We start from the raw sequence: 17,274 nt of genomic DNA, 5'->3' as shown, positions 1-17,274 counted from the left end.
AGTAAGTTCATGTGAGTGAGAGGAAATCCATTGCCAAGCTCAACAGATATGGCTATTGTCAGAGAAAATAAAAAAAGAAACAAACAAACAACAAAGACTCCTTCTGGGTTTCTGGTTAAGATGGCAGCATAGGTGAATGTGGTACCTGGGATCTTCCACAACTACATCAAGATTACAATTAATTTAAAGCATAATCTTCATTCAGAACCACGTGGAGCCTAGCTAAACAGTAGTCTTATAACTAGTGATATTCAGAAGAAGCTATGCTAAACCTGGTAGGAGGGTCAGAGACATGAAACATGCTGGTCCCACAACCACATGTGATGGTTAAACGTTGAGAGAAATATCTCAGCTGTGCAGGTCCCTCCTTAGGAGGCAGGTGTTCAACCTCCCCCCACCACCAGAATCCCCAGCCTAGATTTACAGTGCCAGGATGAGAAATACCCATCACTGCTGGCTGTGAAAAACAGCAAGGATTGTGGCTGAATGAGACAACAAGCTTCTGGAGTTGCAGGCATTTCTGTTAAAGGGCCCACACACTGACTTACTTAAACTTACTTACTCTGAGCCCCAGCACTAGGGCAGCCTATCAAAAGATGCCATAGACATATGGGGTTGCAACATGGCCTCTCCCAGGTACCTCTAAGCCCAGCACAAGTAGCAGACATCTGAAGATCTTTTGTAGCTCATTCCAAGTGTTCCTTAACGGGGATCAGGCAGTAATTGACCTTGCTTTGCATCTCCTGGTAAGCCTCAGACCCAGTGTACCCAGCGGAAAGCTTCACAACATGCCAAATTACAACATAACCACCTCCATGAATGACACACTAGGGGCAGACTTGTTGGGTATCAGAGTGCTGCTGTAGCAAATCCTGTTTCTTGGTGTCAGCTCCTCCACAGCAGCTCCTCCAGCTGTAGTTGTACCTAGTCCTCACAGGTGATGCCTTCGGGGTCAATCCCTCCTACTAACATGCCAACAGCAATCAAGGCTCCACTGTAGCTTGAGGGTGCGCACTGCCCACAGGAAGGGTGCAAATGGAGCACCCAGCTCACGTGACTGGAGAGTCTGTGACATTGGGCCATATAAGACTACTACTACATAAGGCCACTTTAACAACTCTGGGACACATAGCAGCTCTACCTAATACATAAAAACAAACACAGGTAAGTAGCTAAAATTATGAGACAAAGAAACAGGTCCCACATGAAAGAACAGAAGAAATCTTCAGAAAAAGAATAAAATAAAATGGAGGCAAGCATACCACCAGATACAGAGTTTAAAACATTGATTATAAGCATGCTCGAGAAATTTAGTCAGAATTTTATTTCTTCCATTTTTTTTATTTTTGAAAAAGAGGCAGAGAGAAAGAGACAGAAACATGGAGGTGCTCCTGTACATGCCCTGACTGGGTAATCAAACCAGCAAGCTCTGGGCTCAGGGACAACTGAAGCTATCCAGCCAGAGCTTAATTTTTGTTGATTTTTAAAGAGACAGAGAGAGAAGGGGAGAGGAGGGAGAGGGAAGAAAGCATCCACTTATTGTTCCACTCAATTGTGCTTTCACTGATTGTTTCCTGTGTGTGCCTTTACTGGGGATTGAACCCACAACCTTCTTGTTTTGGGAGGACACTCTTCACTGACAGACCTAACTGACCAGGGCCTTTAGTGAGAATTTCAACAGCATTAATAGGACATAGAAACCATAAAAAAGAAATAAGGACTATAACAGATAAAAATAAATACATTCCAGGGAAGTAATGGTAGAATAGATGAAGTAGAGCGTCCAATCAGTGATTTGCAAAATAAGGAAGCAAAAAACACCTAGTGAAAACAGCAAAAACAAAAATTAAAAACCTATTTTAAAAAATAATTGTGGAAAATTTCCTTAAACTGGTGATAAAAACAGACAAGTTTAGGAAACACAGATCTCAAACAAAGATGAATCCAAAGAGGCTCACATCAAGACAAATCATAATTAAAATAACAAAGGTTATAGAAAAACAGAGAATCTTAAAAGCAATAAGATAAAAGCAGTTAGTTACCTATATGGAAGCTCCCATAAGACTTTCAGCAGATTCCTCAATAGAAAGGTTGCAGGTCGGAAGGAATTAGCATTAATATTCAAAGTGATGAAAAAAGTAAAAACCTCTTACCAAGATTATGCTACCCAACATTACTATCATTTAGAGTCAAAGGAAATACAAAGAACTTCTCAGACATGAAAAAGCTAAAGGAATTTATCACCACCAAAGCAGTACTACACAAAAGGTCTTCATGAAAAAGAAGAAGAAAAACAGAAGCAGATCAAAAATATAAATAATAATCTGGTAATAAATGTGTATTTATCAACAATTACTTTAAATTCAATTGGATTAAATGTATAATCAAAAGACATAGGGTGGGTCTGGTCAAGTATCTTAGTTGGTTAAAGCATCATCCCCATATGCCAAGGTAAGTTTTATCCCCAGTCAGGACAGCACAAGAATTAACCAATGAATGCTTCAATAAGTGGAACAACATATTGATTTCTCTTTCTCTCTCTCTCTCTCTTTCTCTCTCAAATCAATAAACTAAAAAGAAATTTATAAAGACAGGGTGACTGAATGCATAACAAAAAAAGACTCTTACATATACTCTCTATAAGAGACTCACTTCAGATCCAATGATATAGTCAAAATGAAAGTAAAGGAATTGAAAAAAAATTTCATGAAAATAAAAACTAAAAAATATATATTGCAAAGCAATAGTTCTATCAGAGAAACAAGACTTTAAAAAAAAAAGACTATAACAAAAGGCTAAGAAAGGACCCAACAACTCGACTGTGTATTTATCCAAAGAAACCAAAAACATGAAATCAAAAAGATATATACACTCATATGCTATTGTGGCATTATTTACAATAGCCAAGATATGGAAGAAACCTTAGTGTCCATCTTTATATGAATACACAAATAAAAGGGTGCTGATATACAAGGACACATGATTCATCTATAATAAAGAATAAAATATTTTCAGTTGAGACAATGAAGAGGGACCTAGAGGGTATTATGCTAAGTGATGTAAGTCACACAGAGAAAGGCAAATGCTGTACATTTTCACTCATTGGTAGAATCAAAAAACAAATAAACAAACAAGCAGAACAGAAAAAAACTCAGATACAGAGAACATTCTGACAGTAGCCAGATAAAACTGGGGTTCGGAGAATGGCTAAAAATGGTGAAGGGATTTAGAAATACAAATTGGTAGTTACAGAATAGTCACCGGGATGTAAAGTACAGCATACAAACTATAGTCAATAATACTGTAATAATTATATATATATATATGATGTCAAGTGGATACTAGATTTATGGGAGTAATCACTTCTAGATTTATGAGGGTAAACTTATATAAATGTGTAATCACGGAATGTACCTAAAACTAATATAATATTGTATGTCAATCATAATTTAAAGATTAAAAGAAATTCTTCTGAACCACATATCCTTCCATTTCTTACAGGAAATTTAGCTCCATTATAATATAATGAGACCAGTGCCATATATGCTGTCAGTCATTACCTGAAGCACTGTTATGTGGTACATGACTGAATTGAATGAAGCGGAGAGCATGCTTTTCACTGAAGTTCTTTAAGTCGTGTCTGCTGATTTTCTGGAACAATATTTTTTACCTTTTTTTTTTATTCATGAATTGAATAAATGCTTATATAAGCTGTTTAACTTAAATAGTTGTCATGAAAGACCATGAAAGAAAGTATATGAAACATTTGGAAGCACTTCATAAAGAAATATATTTTGACATTATTGGCTTTTGAAATACAGCTCCTGACATGACTACTGTACGCAGAAGGCACTGTGGCATGGCCTTTACCCATACCATTCCATTCTAGGATGTAAGAACAATTATGAACACCCTCTATCCCACTCACACATATATACATACAGGTGAGTAAACCAAAGCATAAAGACATTAAATAAATTGCCCAAGGTCTACAGCTAATGAATGAAAGTTGATACCAGTGGCTGTTGGATCTCAAAGTCCGTGTAGATAAGCTATATATAGATAAGATTTTATTTTTATTTTTTATATCATTTATATTATGTGACAGAGACAGAGAGAGGGACAGATAGGCACAGACAGACTGGAAGGGAGAGAGATGAGAAGCATTAATTCTTTGTTGCAGCACCTTAGTTGTTCATTGATTGCTTTCTCATATGTGCCTCAACTGGGGGCTACAGCAGACGGAGTGACCCCTTGCTCAAGCCAGTGACCTAGGGCTCAAGCTAGTGAGCCTTGCTCAAACCAGTTGATCCAATATCAAGGTAGCTGGTGACCTCGATGTTTCGAACCTGAGTCCTCTGCATCCCAGTCCAACGCTCTATCCACTGTGCCACCACCTGATCAGGCTATAGATAAGGTTTTAGACAAATAAAAAAATAAGTTAACATGGGATGGTTAGTGCTCTTACTAAAATGTATTTACCAAAATATCCTAACGGCTCTAAAATAATACAGAAAAACAAGAGATAAATAAGCTGACTGTGTAAGTAGCTTTCTAGGCGTTGGAAACGACACAACCAGAGCATAACAAGCACAGAGGTCTTCTGCCTTCTATGTAAAAACTTTTCATATTATCTACTGTTATTAAAAATTATTTTGGTGTACAGGCTATCACAGGAAATTCTGATATGAGGATTTTAAATAAGTATGCTTCCTTTAAAACACTACTTGTAATTGAACTGTTCCATTAATTTATTTTATGAAGATTTTATCTATATAATACTATTTTCTAGGTACATATCTGAGTACATAAGCATATTATTTCTATAATTTGTTTCCATTATGTCCACAAATCTCCATCTAATGGTAGGTAATTCTGTTTCAGTCAGTACAGAAAGCTCTTTCTCTGATTTTTTTTGAGACTTGAGTATGTTCATAAATACAAGGACAGAAAATCCATTCCCATTCAATTTATCATTACAATCACTGATTTTAGTTTTTAAATATTAACATTATTGTGGTATAATTTGCATAACATAAAATATATTTCTATTTAGGATATTATATGATTTTATTGACAGATGTAGAATGTAGAATAACACCATTTAGATGCTGAACTTTTATCACCCCATGATATCCTTTCACGCCCTTTGCACTCAATTTCTCTCCACTTCCTCCTCAGAAATAGTTATCTGACTCCTATTAAAAGGCATTAGTGCCCTGGCCGGCTGGCTCAGCGGTAGAGCGTCGGCCTGGCGTTCGGGGAACCCGGGTTTGATTCCCGGCCAGGGCACATAGGAGAAGCGTCCATTTGCTTCTCCACCCCCCCCCCTTCCTCTCTGTCTCTCTGTCTCTCTCTTCCCCTCCTGCAGCCAAGGCTCCATTGGAGCAAAGACTGCCCGGGCGCTGGGGATGGCTCCTTGGCCTCTGCCCCAGGCGTTAGAGTGGCTCTGGTCGCGGCAGAGCGAGGCCCTGGAGGGGCAGAGCATCGCCCCCTGGTGGACAGAGCGTCGCCCCTGGTGGGCGTGCCGGATCCCGGTCGGGCGCATGCGGGAGTCTGTCTGACTGTCTCTCCCCGTTTCCAGCTTCAGAAAAATACAAAAAAATAAATAAATAAAAGGCATTAGTGTTTTCTATTCTAGAACTTTGTATAATTAGAATCATAGATTCTGTATTGTAGGTGGCTTCTTTCACTCATAATAAAAACAGAAATTATTTATCAATGTTATTACCTACATGTATCAGCAATTTGCTCCTTTTTATTGCTGAGTAGCATATTGACTAAAGTAAGGAACAGAATGATGATAATTTATGTACAAAAGAACTTTAGAATATTTAGTATTTATTATTTTATTCTTGCTTCTAGTATCTATCAAAAATAAAAATTTGTCATGTGGCTATTGATTAGTAACTGGTATTGTATTTCCACCATAAACAATTCAAAAATTTTGCAAAAATTTTGAAACAGTTCTTTTTATGTATTGGATAATGAGAAGTATCAGCCTGCTTTTGCTTAGAGAAGGGAAATAAATAAGATAAAGCATACAATTACAACTACAACACACAATTTTATGCTTGGTCAAAATTTGTGTTACACAATACAGAAACGAGTAACAAGCAAAATATGACAGTATCTGTGAGTTGAGAAGGAAGAGATTGATTTTAGGTAAGTCGAGGCAGCTAAAGTATGAAAAATTAAATTCCAGTGGTGAAGGAGATAAAACACTTCCAAATAACTATAGAATGGTCCTCCTTAGTCTTTGGAAGAGTATTGGCCTACACTTTTATGGAATGATCAGGAATTGTAACATCAATAATCCATATGATTCACACAGCATTAGTAGATGTTTGAATTTACCCATGATGAATGGATAGGGCTCAGTGAACACTCAGAACACTAAATCATGTTTTTGTAGTTTGTCCCAGTAGAGCTCAAGCTCTACGTTGATCAGGCATCCCTGATTCGACTTCCTTATGCCGTGGGACACTCCTTCTTATTAGCAAGGCTTGCAGTCTTTTCAAGACTACTCTTGAGGCGGCTATGAGGATTCTACTTATCAGTGACCAACTGCCACTGGGGGAAAGACACAACTGACACACAAGTTAGTTGCAGGAATTACACAGGCAGTTTATTACTCACAAATACTTTTGGGGTGCCTGGGTACAGCTTAAAGGGGCTCCGTTGACATGCTCCTCTTGGTTGTCTTTGGACAAAGCATGTGGAGACTGTCCATGTTCACGTTGGAGTCTGGGTGATTATTGCCTCAGGGAGGCCCCTTAGCTTTAGTACCTTTTCTGGCCAATGCCTTCTAATAGATGTCAATCTACAGATTGTCATTTCAAACCACTTTTTTGGGAGTTCCTCGAAGGGAGCCCTTTTTATGTTAATCTACTGAAATGTTATATCAAGCTACTTTTAAGATGTTTTTAGGGGAGCCTCCTGCCTTCGTCAATCCACATAGTTATGACATCAAGCCACTTCTTATCTATATATCACTTCACACACATACTAACTGAGCCCTGCGCGAAAGGCAGAGTCTGTTTATCATATCTGAACACACTATATAATTCCTATCCAGACAGTATAACTTTATTTAATTTCTTTAATTGCTTTCAATATTATATCCTAATTATTATTATATATCTTCCATATTTTCTATATTTCTATATTTTTAATTACTATAACCTCATATTACTGCAACATAGTTGGACAAAAATCCTGGAATAAAAACTACATTAAATCTTCCAGAGCAATACTTTAGAAAGAAGTCTTGATATAATGATGGGCATATTTTTAAAATTGATAAAAAATATGAACTCACAGAACTGAAGAACTCAATGAATCCTAATCCCAAAATCCAGTAAGATTATTTTAAGCCATGAGAAAAAGACAAATTACATATAGGGAAATAAAAATAAAAGTGACTGCAAATTTATTTTCAGAAATAGTACAACACAGAATACAATGAAAATACAATATTCTTTTTTTTTTATTAAGTGAGAGGTGGGGTGGCAGAAAGTCAGATTTCTGTATACTCCCTTAACTGGATCCACTGGTAAACCCCTTACTCTGCAGTGCTCTGCTCATCTGGGTCCTTTGCTCCACTGCTCAGCAACCAAACTATTTTAGTGCCTGAGATGAGGCCATGGAGCTGTCCTCAGTGCCTGGGACAAATATGCTAGAACCAGTGGAGCCAGTGGTGGGAGTCAAATAATTTAACAACTGGTTCTCTGCCTTAATGACCATTTTAAGTATGAAATAACAATGGACCTAAAGGTACTTTATTTCATGTATTTAATACTTAAATAAAAACAATAAAAGAGGTGCACAAAACTAGATTATGTTATAAAAAGTTTTAAAATATTAATGAAATAATATTAAATCATACCTGACCAAAAACCATGTAACTATTATGTAATCTATTTCCATATTGCTTCTTGATTTGCGTCCTCACCTGCAACTTTTTTTCACTAATAAACAGAATGAACATTAGTATAGGCGCTTAGAATAAATACTCTGTTGAGCAGATGAACATTAAAATGGAATAAGGAATATAAAGTTGTGATTTCCACATTGGGCAGATACTCAGTCACCCAAGGCAGACAGAACCCTGACTACTAGTGCCATTTAACAAGTTCTTCGAACTCAACAAAAACTTAGGTGTTGGTTCTGTCAAACCCGTGAGAACCGGCTGAATCCCACCAGTAACTGAAAGGCTTTGGCTTAGAGCAAGTCATTTGCTGAGTTTTCACCCTTGGCATTCCCCAGCTATCCCACTATAGGAAATTGCCTCTGACAGGCCCCACACCTCGTGACTGTCTGCTAATTTAGTCAGACTCCCTGCTGCTCACTCTGCACCTTCTTGTCCACCCCAAATCCCAGGTGCTCCTCCCCATCTTCTGGCTCTAGTGCCACTCAAACCCAGGTTGTGAATGTAATTCCTCATACATAGTAAAATATTAACATCTGAATTTTGTCGAGCATAACAAAAGAGTTAGAGAATCCTTTCATTCTCAATTATAGAAGTAGGTACCCAAACCTTAACTTTCATTAAAAATATGTATCAAATCTGCCTAAAGTCACATTTACTGATCCAATGATCATGGACAAGAGGTTTATTTTCTGAAAGATTCACCTTTTTTCCTCTTTGGCAAAAGTGAACTACAAATGTCATTTTCTCAGTGTTCTTGGCCAACTTAAACAACCTGTTATAGTACCTAGAGAAAAAAATTAGGTGTTACCAAATTATAAACCTTTTCTCTTCTCCCAGTACTTACATAGAAATTTCCACCCTACAGGTTCTGGGAGCGCATCCTACAACCTGTGCAAAATCTTCCTGTCTGCTTCAGAACATTTACCGGTAATTCACCGTTTTCATATATAGCACTTTTATGCTATGTTCTGCTGTATTGTCATGCCTTATCACCCCCAAATTACTTTAAACTCCTTAAGAGTAGGATCTAAGTCCTATCTTACATGATCGGGTTCTCCATATTTTCTGTCACAGTGCTGGATGGACAGCAAGCCTCTGCTCACACAGGGCCCAGTGTTGAGCAAGGGAGCCTTTGTGTTGAGCAGGTCTCTGAATCTGTAATACTTAGCATTCTTCTTCATACAACAGAGGTATATTTTGTCTCAACTTAGAGAGACATTTTTATAAAAGAGAATAAAATAAGGGATGTTAAAACTTGTAAGCACTTTATAAATAAAGATAAGGTTTGAAGATACTTTTCTTCAAGGCTATTGCTAATGTTCTCGTATGTGCCTTGAGCAGGCGTGGGGCTACAGCAAAGTGATTGACCCCTTGCTCAAGCCAGCAACCTTGGGCTCAAGCTGGTGAGCTCTGCTCAAACCAGATGAGCCTGCGCTCAAGCTGGATACCTCAGGGTCTCGAACTTGGGACCTCCACATCCCAGTCCCACGCTCTATCCACTGTGCCACTGCCCTGTCAGGCTTGACTTAATTATTATAACATATTTCTCAGAAACTTGCATATAGTGCACCTATAATTATTTGTAGGATTTTAAAAGTGCCCCGACTACAAAAAGTTTAAGAACCACTGTACTAAAGGCAATTGTAAAATAGAGTGAACTGGATCTTCATTCCCTTGGTCAAAATCAGCTAGCCTGAGGCACCCCTGACTTTTAGAGAAAACTAGCCTCAACAGGTGAACACACGTCTCTACTCCAACCTGCCCTGGTCAGTTTGTAAATAGTGTTTGACTCATGAGCTGTGATATTTGTTAATACATTATCTTAATCTCTGCATGCACCTACATACACCTTATAAATACAGGGTGAACTTCCTTGCCATTTCCACTGCACACCGAGGGAAAAGTGAGGAGCCATGGCTCGTGAGTCCTTTCTAGTCTGAGTGCTTACGGGAGGAAATGGTTTGGGAAAGGCCTGCCTTCCTTGTTAGACTTGGTGAAGGTTTGTGTGAGCAACCTAACACTCAGAGGCTTATGTGGAGAAGGAAAAGAAGTAGGATGAGAAAGAGCTCAGTGGCCTTTCACAGCATTTTTGACATAAAAGGTAAAGGCCAGGCAGAATGGGGGAGGATATTAGTATCTTGTTATTTTGCTAGTCTTATCTGAATTTGAAATGATGAAACACTTGTGCACAGGATGGATATCAACAGCTGTTGTTTCCAAAACAAAAATAAAAAAAACCAGTCAGCCAAAGCTTTTCAGAATTTAATAAATTAGAGTGTGTCAAAGCAGAATAACCTCTGATTTTCAGAAAGCCAACAGAAAAAGCATAAAATCAACTCTCTGATTTTATTCAGAGATTACATGTGAGAAGTGCTAGAATCAGAAAGATTCTATGGCCTGACTAGGCGGTGGCACAGTGGATAGAGCGTTGGACTGGGATGCGGAAGACCAGGTTCGAGACCCCGAGGTTGCCAGCTTGAGCAAGGGCTCATCTAGTTTGAGCAAAAAACTCACCAGCTTGAGTCCAAGGTCGCTGGCTCAAGAAAGGGGTTACTCAGTCTGCTGAATGCCCGTGGTCAAGGCACATATGGGAAGGCAATCAATGAACAGCTAAGGTGTTGAATTCGCAACGAAAAACTAATGATTGGCCTGACCAGGTGGTGGCGCAGTGGATAGATCGTTGGACAGGGATGCAGAGGACCCGAGTTCGAGACCCCGAGGTCGCCAGCTTGAGTGCGGGCTCATCTGGTTTGAGGAAAAGCCCACCAGCTTGAACCCAAGGTCACTGGCTCCAGCAAGGGGTTACTCAGTCTGCTGAAGGCCCGCAGTCAAGGTACATATGAGAAAGCAATCAATGAACAACTAAGGTGTTGCAACGTGCAATGAAAAACTAATGATTGATGCTTCTCATCTCTCCGTTCCTGTCTGTCTGTCCATGTCCATCCCTCTTTCTGATCTCTTTCTGATTTTCTCTCTGTCTCCGGAAAAAGAAAAAAAAAAAGAAAGATTCTATGAAGTAGATGTCTCAAGATTCAAAGGCATTGGGTTATGGCTGTAGATTACTGAACCCCATGGAGAGAAAAGTTTGATTGAAAATTATTCAAATTGAGATGACGTCAGAGTAATGGCGGGGTAGGAAGCGATACCGATAAATCTCCCCCAAAACTCAACAAGATCTTCAACCAGAAACAGAAAAACCTATACTTGGAGCTTCCAGATGCTTCGCAATACACCCAAAGGTATGATTGAGTGAAAAATTGGCTAAATATATAACCAAACCCCGAAGGAATTAGGGAGTAAGAAATGCTCCGCCTTCCTCACTAACCTAAACAGGGCGGCTTTCTCTGGTAACTGTGAATATAGAAACTGAGGCTGGCAAAGGGGGTGAATACATCCAGGCCGCGAAACAAACGGCCGAACCAGGCTGTGGCACGGAGATCCAAGCCGAGGAAAATCTGATCCTGTGGCAACCCGGGCAATACAAGCTAACACTCGCGCCAAACCCAAACAAAGAAAGACAAGCGGTGCGGCCATTTTACCCAATCTCCTGGCTGGTGCGCAGTTAGTGGGCGAGAGATTTCTTCCTAGGCCCCGGGAGTCAGTGCCCGTGTTGCCTCACGGAGAGGGAGGGTCAGAGGCCTTTCTGTGGGCCGAGGCAGAGTCTCTGGGCAGCCCCAGCGCCCTGGGAAAGCCACGCACGGGAGGGAGTGAGAACTAATTCCAACGGTGGAGATTTTCCTTGCCGGAGGGTGTTTCACTCAGAGGGAAAGCGGCCGGCCTCATATCCTGGTTTGCGCGCGCAGATAAGGAGTGAGCGATTCCTCCGAGTGCCTCGGCAGTGCGCGCCCGTGTTATCGCACAGAGGGGCAGAGTCAGGGGCCTTTGTGTGGGCCAAAGCGGAATCTCGGGCCGCCCCAGCGCCTTGCAAAAGCCACGCACGGGGACGGAGCGAGACTCAATTCCAACGCTGCAACTTTTCCCTGCGGTTGGGGGTTTCACTCAGAGCGTGAGACTGCTGGCCGGATATCCTGGTCTGCGCGCGCAGCCAGTGAGTGAGCGTTTCCTCCAAGCGCCCCGAAGTGGACACGCGCTTGTGTTACCGGACAGAGTGGCAGAGCCAGAGGTCTTTGAATGGCCGGAAAGCCCACCTGATTATGCTAGCAGCTCTGACTGACTGAGCCTTACCCAGAGCCCTGTGCTGAGTGGAAATAGAGTGGGGAGTTGCCAGCTCTTTGAGCCTCTTACTATCCAGGCAGAGGCAGCAGCAACCCCATAGCTGGATTATCAGGCTACTAATTGAGGAAGGAAAGACTAGGAGAAAGGCTCTAGAAACACGGACTCTCTCACTGTCGGAGCCTATAAATGCTAATAGCCTAGACTGCCAACAAGACTAAAGCACAATACATGACATTGCCATAGAGACTTATCAACTGCAAACCTCCACCTGAGCGTGGCAAAGGGGCAAAACCCGGGGTACAGAGTCACCGACCAGGAAGAGGGAGAGAAAAGAAAAAGCAAGAAGATAACCTCTCAAAATCAAGAATAATCTGCAGACTTTATAACCTATCCCATTTTATTATATTTGTTCGTTTGTTTCTCTTATCTTCATTCTTGATACTTTTTTTTTCCTCCTCCAATTTGGCCGATTAACTCTCTACCGGTCTTACTCTCTCCTCTCCTTGAACTACACTACCCATAAGTGTTACATCTCCCATTATCTTTTCTCTTCTCTTCCTTTCTCTCTATGAGGGTTGCACTCCAAAACCCTTAACTCTCTCTCTCTCTCTCCTTTCTTTTTTCTTCTTTTAGTGGTTCCCTCTTTTTTTTCTCTCTCTCTCTTTCTTTTCTCCCTCTATATTAGTTTCTTCCTTTCTCCTTTACATCTCCTCTCACTCAAACCTCAATAACAAACAAATTATCTTATCTGGGACTCAAACTTATGTTTGTGGCATTCTGGGGGGTTTTTACTTCACCTTTTTAACTCACTAGCAGTGCTCCCATCCCTGGCTCTCCATATTATCTAGTTCTTGTTCCACTAAATACAATAGTAATTTTTTAATTTGTCCCCCCGTTTTCCTCTTAATCCTCTCATCATAACTCTTAGACAACCAACACCTAAAAGCAAATCATTTTATTCTTGACCCAAATTTTTTCCTTATTTGCTTTTTGTGGGTCCATACGCTCTTTTTTTTTTTTTCTTCTTTTTTCTTTTTTTTTTTTTTTTTTTTTTTTTTTTTTGCCCCTTTATTACTTTTCCCCAATTCAGGCCCTCCATCACAGGCATTGTTTGTTATAATTCACAGTCCACCACAAGATTTTATCAAGAAAGAGGGGAGAGGAGAGGAGAGGAAAAAAGGAGGGGGGGAATAATTTCCTTTTTTTTTTTTTTTTTTTTTTAAATTTTTATTTTATTTTATTTTTCTTTATTACATTATTAATTTTTAAAAAAAAAAACAACTTTTTTCGATTTTTTTTTATTATTTTTTTAAACTTTTTATTCTTTATTAAATCTCATTAATACTATCAACAAAACCACCATCAGATGCCATTAAGGAAGAGAAAATCGAACATCATGGATACAAAAGAAAGAGAGGTAACACAGCTAGATGAAGAAAAATCTATGGAGAAAAAATTTAATATATTGGAAACCTTGGAGCTAAATGACAGAGAATTCAAGATAGAAATCCTAAAAATCCTCCGAGATATACAAGAAAACACAGAAAGGCAATTTAGGGAGCTCAGAAAACAACTCAATGAACACAAAGAATATATGTCCAAGGAAATTGAAACTATAAAAACAAATCAAACAGAGATGAAAAACTCAATTCACGAGCTGAAAAACGAAGTAACAAGCTTAGCTAATAGAACAGGTCAGATAGAAGAGAGGATTAGTGAAATAGAAGACAAGCAACTTGAGGCACAACAGAGAGAAGAAGAAAGAGACTCAAAAATTAAAAAAAATGAGATAGCCCTACAAGAATTATCTGACTCCATCAAAAAGAATAACATAAGAATAATAGGTATATCAGAGGGAGAAGAGAGAGAAAATGGAATGGAGAACATACTCAAACAAATAATAGATGAGAACTTCCCAAGCCTGTGGAAAGAACTAAAGCCTCAAGTTCAAGAAGCAAACAGAACTCCAAGTTTTCTTAACCCCAACAAACCTACTCCAAGGCATATCATAATGAAATTGACACAAACCAACAGCAAAGAAAAAATTCTCAAGGCAGCCAGGGAAAAGAAGAATACAACATATAAAGGAAGGCCCATTAGATTATCATCAGATTTCTCAGCAGAAACTCTACAAGCTAGAAGAGAATGGACCCCAATATTTAAAGTCCTGAAAGAGAGGAACTTTCAGCCACGAATACTATACCCATCAAAGCTATCCTTCAAATATGAAGGAGAAATAAAAACATTCACAGAAAATTATTCAAATTATTGCTTTATTTTTTTTTAATTTTATTTATTTATTTATTTTTTACAGAGACAGTGAGTCAGAGAGAGGGATAGACAGGGACAGACAGACAGGAACGGAGAGAGATGAGAAGCATCAATCATTAGTTTTTCATTGCGTGTTGCAACACCTTAGCTGTTCATTGATTGCTCTCTCATATGTGCCTTGACCGTGGGCCTCCAGCAGACCGAGCAACCCCTTGCTGGAGCCAGTGACATTGGGTTCAAGCTGGTGGGCTCTTGCTCAAACCAGATGAGCCAACGCTCAAGCTGGCGATCTCAGGGTCTTGAACCTGGGTACTCTGCATCCCAGTCCGACGCTCTATCCACTGCACCACTGCCTGGTCAGGCAAATTATTGCTTTCTTGTTTGTAAATTGAGAAGACAATTGTTGTGTTTACTTAGGAAATTGTTATGTACCTGCAGACAACATCCTGACTCAGAAGAGGAGGCTGTTTATTTGTTCAGTGGGACATGGTACAATAAATGCCTTGTTGGATGACCTGTTGCAGGGCAAAATGATTAACCAGGAGGAGATGTGTCAAGTGAAAGATGAGAATAACACAGCCATGGATAGGGCTCGAGTCTTGATTGATCTTATTATTGGGAAAGGATACCATGCCTGCCAGATATTTATTAACTATCTCTTTGAAAAAGACCCTGCACTTACATTAAAAATAAAGCTGTAATAAAGTAAGGTCCAATGCTTCAACTTAAAGTCTTAGCAGTCCCCCTATCCTGAGATCAGTTCCTGTTATGTTCATTTGTCTTGTCTGGTTAGAAAAAGCTTCCTATTGTCTTAGCCTCGGACCTTGTTCCTATGTGGCTCCAGTGCATGTTCTCTTGTCTCTAGGCTAGACATAGCTCTTTTTCTACCTACACCCTGCTCTATCTCATCATTCTATTAATGTCCTTTTCAAAATACATAGTGATGTTAGAAGTGTCAGGGAGCAAATTTATTATAAAATTAAGTGTGCATTAATCAATTGCATTGTATTAAATTACACATGAATTCTTTTTTTCTAATAAATTCTTTTGTTTCTTATTTTGTGAAGTATTGTCCTCCTGCATGTGCCAGTCTGTGGGTAGCCCCCTGAAGACTACCCTCTCTTCCACCAATCCTTCTAAGAACCCAGTTCCACATGTGGAGGTCAGTTAGACAGACATAGTCAGAGCAAGAAAGATGGGCCAGGTACAGGTCACCAGGGTGGAAATCCCCAGGTGTCTAGCAATGGGAAAATATTAGAAAAGAAGGACCTCACCCCCAAGGGTAACCTTTCCTCCACTAACATATTACTGGTCATGCTGTGTGGGCCCCTTGGCCCTTCATATTGATAGTTATGTGGTTTGGACTCTCCCCTAACTTTTCTCTCCTGCACTCTGCACCTTGCTCTTCATGTGTTGTAGACCTCCCCATCCCTCTGGTATAGAATATAGCCCTTAAACATTAAACATCAAGGAAAACAAAGTTCTAACTTGTATCAAATACATCTAGGTTTCTGTTGTGTTTCAGCTGCAGGCGTAGAAAAGCAGTAAAAGCAGACAAGTGACTCTACTGCTGACTTCAAGATCACCTGCAATGACTAATCACTCCCTGTCCTGGTGCCAATCAATCAGTGGACACCACAACCCTAAAAGAACACACCTGGAAAGCTGATTTTTTTTTTTGCCCCAAAACATGCATGTCTTAAACTCTAAAGGTCCCCATAAGACTTGCAAGCAAGAGAGACAGTGTACTGTGGAATATTATGCTGGGGTAATGCCCCTGAACCTGCCTCCAAGTCTCCTTTGCTCTGACTTACCAGTATCGCCTCATTTCTCTCCACAAGTCTTCTCAAGAGCCAAAGCAACTAATTCCAGTCTCTCTCCTGTTACTTCTATTCTAGCTCTTTCTTGTTTCACTATCCCCAGCTTTAATAAACATATGCTCAAAATCACCAGAGCTTATGCTGTGAAATCTTTCTTACATGAAATCAAGAGCCCACACACTACTGGCTGGCCTAGACAAACTCAAAGGGCCAAGTCCCCTTTCCCATAACACAGGCACTGGTAGCTGAAGTGATCCATTATCTCTCCCTCTTTTGTTTTTGTTTTTCCTTTTTTGCTAAATCCCTCCACCCCCCTGATCCATATCTGCCCCCTCCATGGACAGTAGTCAGCCTGTTCTCTATTCATTTGTACATTAGATTCCACATAAGAGTGAAATCATATGGTACTTGTCTTCTCTGACTGGCTTATTTCACTTAGCATACTGATCTAAAGGTCCATCCATGCTGTTGCAAAAGGTAATATTTACTTCTTCTTTCCATAAAGTAGTATTCCATTGTGTAAATGTACCACAGATATTTTTATCCACTCATCTACTGATGGGCATTTAGGCTACTTCCAAATCTTCACTATTGTAAATAACACTACAATGAATATAAGGGTGTACGTATTTTTTCATATTAGTTTTCAGATTTCCTTGGATAAATGCTCATACTTGGTCATAAGACAGTTTTATTTTTAATTTTTAGGTAACTTCATACTATTTTCCACAGTGGCTTCACCAATCTGCATTCCCACCAGCAGTGCAGGAGGGTTTGCTTTTCCCCACATCCTTGCCAACTCTTGTTGTTTGTTGATTTATTGATGACAATCATTCTGACAGGTGTGAGGTGATATCTTATTTTGGTTTTAAATAGCCTCTTTCTAATTATTAGTGATATTGAGCTTTTTTTTTTATATGTGTATTAGCCATCTGTATGTCCTCATTAGAGAAGTGTCTATTTAGGAACTGTGCTCATTTTTAAATTGGATAGTTTGTTTTACTTGATGTTGAATTGTATGAGTTCTTTATAAATTTGGATATTATGTCCTTATAGATGTATCAACAAATATAT

General features: G+C 39.5%; 1 protein-coding gene across 1 annotated transcript in view; it reads left to right on the top strand.

The window, feature by feature from the left end:
- The window catches only part of LOC136388951 (caspase recruitment domain-containing protein 18-like), a 57,980-nt gene extending 41,922 nt beyond the window's left edge, over nucleotides 1-16,058 (top strand). Inside the window, exon 3 of the mRNA XM_066360749.1 lies at nucleotides 15,906-16,058. The gene's annotated coding sequence lies outside the window, so the exon portion shown is untranslated. The remainder of the gene's footprint in view (nucleotides 1-15,905) is intronic.
- Nucleotides 16,059-17,274: the final 1,216 nt, after the last annotated feature.

Source organism: Saccopteryx leptura, chromosome 1 (assembly GCF_036850995.1).
Source record: "Saccopteryx leptura isolate mSacLep1 chromosome 1, mSacLep1_pri_phased_curated, whole genome shotgun sequence".
In the NCBI taxonomy this organism is placed as follows: domain Eukaryota; kingdom Metazoa; phylum Chordata; class Mammalia; order Chiroptera; family Emballonuridae; genus Saccopteryx; species Saccopteryx leptura.
Note: the sequence above shows the minus strand (reverse complement) of the source record. Positions and strands in the feature narration are given on the sequence as shown.